The sequence below is a fragment of the Chiloscyllium punctatum genome, chromosome 35, assembly GCF_047496795.1.
Source record: "Chiloscyllium punctatum isolate Juve2018m chromosome 35, sChiPun1.3, whole genome shotgun sequence".
Classification (NCBI taxonomy): domain Eukaryota; kingdom Metazoa; phylum Chordata; class Chondrichthyes; order Orectolobiformes; family Hemiscylliidae; genus Chiloscyllium; species Chiloscyllium punctatum.
Window position 1 is genome coordinate 60,551,139 of NC_092773.1, and position 7,623 is coordinate 60,558,761.

Below are 7,623 nucleotides of genomic sequence, written 5' to 3' on the forward strand. Positions count from 1 at the left end.
ATTTATTTAATAATTGTCTGATAACAATATTATTGTTCTCTAATCTAATGTGTTTGATACAAACATTAATGGGCCTGTTTGATATCATTAGCTTAGTGACGGAAATTGATGTTCTTAATGTTTTAAGCTGTTTGAGTCCATGGAGATTTAAAACGTGGACAAAAGCAATTATTTTCAAATGCCTCGGCAGTGTACCAGTCGTAGTCTTTTAGCCACTGCACAACTCATCCACAAGAACGTGAAAATGGGATAAACATACTATTTTTCAGGTGAAAGAGATTTAATGTCCAATAATTGAAGCTGTTACTTTTTGTCGTAAAATTGTGACCCGTTTGAAATTTGAAAGTCAATCAGAAGTCATTTATTACAGACAAAGGCCTTGACAGTTAAATCTACTTTCTTGCAGATTATAGGCAGCTACCTAAGTTTTCTACAGGACCACAAGATCATCACATGACACAGCCTACGGGACACAGAGCTCTGGCGCTTTTGCGGTTTTTCTTAAAAGCTGACAGCTTAAGTCCTGGCTGTCTGAGCTCTGCTGCATAACCAGAGAGCATGACCACAGAGGTTCTCCTGCGTATCTGTTTGCAGCAAATCTAGCAGGACATCATGTTATAGTGTGGAAAGCAAGGCATAGTGAAAATGTAATTTGAAACCTTCATGTTTCGTTTTCAATTAGCATCTTATGGTCAGAGGCGTGTGTGAGCATGGTGCTGGCCTACTGACGACCAAGTATCATGCGTTTCTATGCCCACTCGTTACACCCAGCATTATTCTCGCTGATAGCATTTGCAACATGAATTGAGCAGGGCTATAACTAAACAACAAGCAATGACAAAGACAATGAGAATAATCAATACATATGGGATGCAAGAGCTCCAAGAGACGCTAAGAACCCATCCAACGTAGTCATTTGAGTCATAGTCATGGAATTGCCTCTATTCTTCATTACTTTTGTCTGCTTCTCGTCATATGTGGTCTGCCAATTTAGACATATTGCCTGAAGTGTTCGGGCTGTTAGTGAAGCATTCACAGCTAATAACAACATAGGTGGTGCCTTGCGCTTCCAGCAAATACTCAAGGGCCAGACAGTTCTGCAAAGCCAGTATCATTTTTGTTTTCTCCACATCACTACTGTCACGATTACAGTCTTAAAGTCAGTTTCTGTGCGAATTCCATGTCATGTCTTATCGTTTTAACTATAGTCTTGTGTCCTCTCAAGCCACACTAATCCAGTTGTAAAGTAGGTGCACATGTCTAACGCTGGTTCATCAGCGCAAAATTCATTTCTTCGCAGCACTCTGTCATGTTCGTTACTTCTGAAGTAATAATCACTTTTGCACACTTACATCAGTATCCCAAGACTGTCCCGCATGTTTGTTACTTCCATATGATCTTAGCAAAAGTCCTGTGAGATTTTACTTGTCTTCCCATGTAAAGGCCCAATGCCTCGGCTAGTGGCTTGATCACCAAGTTCTTCAAAGAAAGACAAGACACAATCATCACCAAAAGGATTCTTTCAGTTTCGTAATTTAACTTGACCTGCCTTTTCACTGAAATGCATGATAATTTCCAGTGCCATTTCATTCCATTTCCAGTTATTGTTTGTGCTGTCTCTTAATCCGCTTTCACATTTCGACTATCAAAATGGATAACCTCGCGTTTCTCTGCATTGAACATCTTCGCCTTGCATTCAGCCATGCACTCCGAACAATTGCACATCACACTATCCACAGTTTATGCTCCCTCAGACATTAATCCGTCATCTTTGCAGATTTACGTATTTCTCAGGTTAACAACATTGATTTTGGAGTTTGCTGAGCTCCTACGGTAATCAGAGATTCGATGGGATGGTGTGGTACAGTTTCGACTTTGTCCTGTAGCCCTCTCAAAGTTAAAGTGATGATTTACTTGTGAGAGGAAGACTGTGACTATAAACCATGAGGCAGGCACATTAGTGTCATTTAAGATGTACCTCGACTGTTACAGGAATGGGCAGGAATCAGAGGAATACAGACTCTGATAAAGTAGACGGCAGGTTCAGATGGAGGATCTGGATGGTAGAAGTCGTGGTGGGCCAAAGGGGCTTTTCCTCTACTGCACTTTTCTTTTTCTTTGTTCTTTGTCTCCCTCTGCCTTTGTCTCTTATGCCCTTCCACGTCTCTTTAACTCTGTCTCTCACTCGATATCGCTCTTTCTTGATTTCGTTTCCTCTCTCTTTCTCTCTCTCGCTTCTGCCTCTTTCGTTCTCTTATTAATCCTCTCTCAGACTCTTTCTCTCCAGCTCCCTGTCTGTTTGTCCCGTCCCTACCTCTCTCTGTGTCTCTCTATCTCGTCCTCTGTCTCACTCTGTCTTTCCCTCTCTCCCACTCTTTATTCCCTTCGAGGTTTGCCGTTCTCTTGCCTGGTCTCTCATTTTGTCTTCTCCAATTTTTGTCTCTCGCTCACGCATTGCTTCTAACTCTCTCTGTGTCACTGTCTGCGTCTTTCTTTTTCTCTTCTGTACGTCTCTTTCGCTCTGTCTCTCTACTTGCCTCTCTATCTGTCGCACTCCCTCTCGACCTATCTTTCTTTCCCTCTATACCTGTCTCACGTTGTATTATTCTATCGTTGTGTCCCACTCTTTGACTCTCTTTTTGCCTCTGTCGGCGTTTCTCTGTCTCATTGACTCTTCCCTCCCACCAATTCTCCCTCACAAATATTCTGTCTCCACTTTTTTGGGTCGTTTTGGTTCCCATTTTCTCTATCTTCTTTTCTCTGTCCACTTCTCATGTTACTCTTTCCTTTTCTCTTTCTCACATGAAAAGCAGTTGTTTCCTCGTCTCCCTTTGTCTGCTTGACTCTCTCGCTCACTCGTTATTCCTCTCACACCGTGTCTGTTTCTCTCACTATATTTCTTTCACTCTTTTTCCCTCCGTCTCTGCCCCTACCTTTCACTTTTTCTGTCTTTGTCCCTTGCCATTACTCTTCATTTCCTCGCTCACTCTCTCGCAGCCTTTGCTTCTTTCACTCTCCTCATTTTTCGCTCCCTCATTAATATTTCTCGTCACTTCTCACACTCTCTACCTCTGTCTGCCCCTCTCTGTCTATCTCTGTCTGCCTCTCCCTGTCTCTGTCTCTGTATCTCTCTCTCTCTTTCTCTGTCTCTCTCTCTCCGCTGCATTTGACTGTCTGACATTCCCTAACTACCTTTGGCTCTATTGTTCAATCTCTCACAGTCCATCTGTTCCTCTTTCCCTTTATCTCTCTTTCTCTCTCTCTTTCTCTCTCTCGTTTGCTCTCTCCCCGTACTTCTCCATCTTCCTATTTATCTCAATTTTATTCTTTGTCTTTCTCTTGTCTTTCCCTCACTTTTCTTTCTGTCATTCTTTGTTTTTTTTTCCCTTTTTTTTGCTATGTCTTACCCTTTGAATAAATCTCGTTCTGTTTCTCTCTGTCTCTCTCTCTCCCTCTCTCTCACTCTCTGTGTCTCTATCACTCATTCTTTAAGTCACTCGGTTGAGTTGTCCACTCTGTTCTTGAATCACTGAAGATCTTGAGTCCCATGGAAAGGGAGCCTTCCAGAATTACGAGGAGAAGAGAAATAAACCTGCTTTTGTCGGGTTGGAGATACCCATCATTAGTTGAGGAAGGGGATTGTCGGCACATGCAATTTACCAATAACAGAAATTGAGCGACCTGGCTTAAATTTGTGAGATCGTTTTCTTAAAGTTGCACTGACTTTTAAAAAGAAGCCGACACTTTGGCAGTTTTTTTAACTCTCTGTGGCTTGTGCTCAATCCAAGAATTCTCCAACATTCTCTGGGAGAGTTTGCCAGAAGAGAGAGAGAGAGAGAGACTGAAAGCCGTACATGTTGAGAGAAAAAGAGTGAGAACAGAGACCACACATATCCGGAGCTGGCAGTGTGGAAAACAAGAGAGAGAAATACCAATCCATTCTGGCAATATGTGATCCTCAGCGCAATCTGCATCTCCTGGATCAGATAGGCAGGGATAAGGAATCCATGGGGAAAAGGTGCCATGCACTGAGCTATTTGATGGAGATTCAGCATAAGAAATCAACGTGTGTTGCTTGTGAGTTAACATCGTAGCTGATAGCATTGCATTGGATATGTGGGAGTCTAAGTGACATCGATGATGTTCAAAATCTTCCTCGATTCAGAAGTTCAATCGTTTGGAAAACAAACAGTTTGTTTGATTGTGATACATTTATTACGCAAATTTATACACGAATGGCTGAATCTTTGGAGAGGAGAATTTGAGATTTATCTTGAAAGTGCAGTGGCCTATAGATCATAAGTTCAGAGTACAATTAATTCATGTCGGTTCCAATCCATTCATTTTCTGATCTATTCGAATTCATTGCAAAAACTGTTATCGTGACCTACTCCATTTTACGCAAACCTTGCCACAAGCTAACAACGCATACTGTGTATCACACACACAATGCACCAATGATCCCCACACTATCTCAAACAGGCCCTTCCCCCAAATGAATGATTCTCACTCTCTCTCACATCGAACGTGACCTCAACAGAATTATTTGCATCTCATTGCACATCCATGCGCCTTTCCCACGACACTGATCCATGCAATCTTGCACTCACCTTGTCACAAATACAGTAAATTAAACACTCTATCTCACACACAAATCGTACCCAATATTCAAACCAACAACCCATCTCACACACACCCCGTTCCAAATACAATAACTTGCATTCCATCGCGCACACATACTATCCACGATAAAACGATGCACACCTCATCGCTCATGCACCTTACCCCCAACCTAATAATGCACAAACCATTTCACCAAATACCATGCCACAAATACTGAAAATCTATCCGAGGCATATCATGTCTGCAAAATAACAGACAGCACTCCAGTTCGGATACAATCTGTCCTTAACACAAAAGGCAAAATCCTATCTCATACGTAACTTGTCGCCTATACAGAAACTGCACCCCACCTCACATGTATCCTGTCACCATACAGTAACCGCCTCCCCATCTTGCACAATCCCTGTCCGATACAAAGGAACATACAACACAACTCATGCACACGCTTTTCCTCCACAGGAACCAGCACGTTTTCTCACAGCTAACATGTCCACAATTCAATAACCCACACACGATCTTACATACACCGTCTCCTGTCTGAAAAAAACCCCATTTTATAACATGCATTCTGTCGAAAATGAAATTACCCACAGACCAGCTTACATGTACACCATCTCCAATAATAAATCCCCCAAAACTTCACAAGCTGAACTTGCCCCAATACAATGAAACATTAAATAACTCACATCCATCCTGTTCAAACACAGTAACTGACATGCCACTTTAAGAAAACAATTCGTTCCTGGATATTGCCGTTTTGCTTCCAGTTTGGGTCTGTCATCTGTAATAATTTTCCTCCATTCATGAAATTATGCTGTTCGTAGTTTTTCTGGGAGGTAGCGAAAGGATAGATTCTGAAAAAATGTGGTTTCGATGCGTTTTAGGATCAATTTCATTATAGCTAATAATTACTGCCTCCGCCAAATGGATTTGAAGGTAAAAAGAAAAAGCAACATTTTTGCAATGACAGTGGTGTGACAATTTCTCTGAGTGAAGTGCTTCTCTGATTTGATCTGGTTTTGGCAGTCTGTTAGTTCACTGAGTGAAGTCAGTTAGATTAAGGCCGCTGGATCAAGAAACAGCTACATGGAAGACGGTGTTCCATGTTGCGAGCTGTATCTGTCACCTTTGCGACCCTGTGATTTTTTTTTTCTTTTTCCTTTTGTGCCAAATGGTGAATGTGGGGATTGATGCAAGTTTTTAGAACAGCATTCTTATATTGGGATGATCTGCTTGTGTCTTGGATAGGTTAAGTTATTCGGTATTCTCTTCTCTTTTGATTGCATTTCAGTCGGCAGTGGGCGGCACGGTGGCACAGTGGTTAGCACTGCTGCCTCACAGGCGCCAGAGACCCGGGTTCAATTCTCGCCTCAGGCGACTGACTGTGTGGAGTTTGCACTTTCTCCCCGTGTCTGCGTGGGTTTCCTCCGGCTGCTCCGGTTTCCTCCCACAGTCCAAAGATGTGCAGGTCAGGTGAATTGGCCATGCTAAATTGCCTGTAGTGTTAGGTAAGGGGTAAGTGTAGGGGATTGGTTGGGTTGCACTTCGGCGGGGCGGTGTGGACTTGTTGGGCCGAAGGGCCTGTTTCCACATTGTAAGTAATCTAATCAGTCCATAATCCTGTGAATAAATTCTGCTTCTCTTAAACAGAGTGTTTTGACCAGTTGCATCCCCGATTGGAATATCCGCACTGCATCTGCTTATAGCAACTAGCAACATTAAGGTTTGGGGAAATTTTGAGAAATGTTTGGAGGGGGTCTGGTCTGGTCCATAACGGCTGTATTAGTAAAAGCTTTCACTTTTATGATATGTTTGTGACTATCACCGCCTGACCTCCAGCTAGATCTCCCCGTGGGCCAAATATCGGTGTTCCCTGAAAGATTCCTACTCGGTTCAACAACTTGTACTTATGCATTCAGCGCTCTCCGCTCCTCTGTCTCCTCTGGAATTGCATCCTTTTTTAAATTTCCAAGACTATTATTCTGAATTACATTTCTCAGCACAGATATCAATTCATACATTTCTGATTGAAATGTCATTCTCCCTTGTCTGTTCATTCGACCAATTTCTTCGTGCCTTTTTGCCATTTGACTCTCTTTCGCTCACAGTTCACAATAAATTCTATTCTCTAATCATCACCGAATTCCTGTCACTGACTGAAGTTAAATTCTGCTCACTGACTGTAGTACAACCTCTGTCACTGACTTAGATTCAAACGGCGATCAATCACTATCACTCATTCTAGTCGAATCCCTACGCTTATTAACATTCAATCGCTGTCAGTGTTTGAGTTTCAATCCCCGTAATTGACTGAGATTCAATCCATGTCACCGACTGAGACTCATACCCTGGCACTGACTGAGATTCAACCCTGCACATCAAAGGCGGTAATAATGCTGTGCTTTTGAGAAAACCTGATCACTAAATATTGGGAATATAACTAAAACATTTACCTGTTCTTAAAATAGTATTTAACGATTTTGTTGTTAGTGTCATTGGGGCGAATTTCAATCCGTGTTTCTGTTGAGCCCGTCCTTACATTGGATCTATTCTTCAAGACAAGTCTGTCAATCCTGATCTGAAATTCGTTTCCACCACATCAACATTATTACGCTGCAAATCTAAAAACAAAAATCACATGACAGAAAATCTTTGAAAAGTTACTGAAAAGTAACATACACTAACTTAATATTTCCCCATCTTCCTTAAATAACAGACATTTTATCAATTTCACTTCCAAATGCTTCATCACCACTAAGGTTGAAACAAACGACCTGTGGTTTTTGCAAACAACTTAGCATCCTTCTTTTGGAACAATCATATATTTTTCAATTCGCCCATCATCTGACGGAAGTGGAGAGTGTGTTGCTGGAAAGGCATAGCAGGTTAGACAGCATTCGAGGAGCAGGAAAATCGACATTTCGCGAATAAGCTCTTCATCAGGAATGTGGTGTGTGGGCCGGGTCTGAGAGATAAATGGGAGGGAGGTGGGTATTGTGG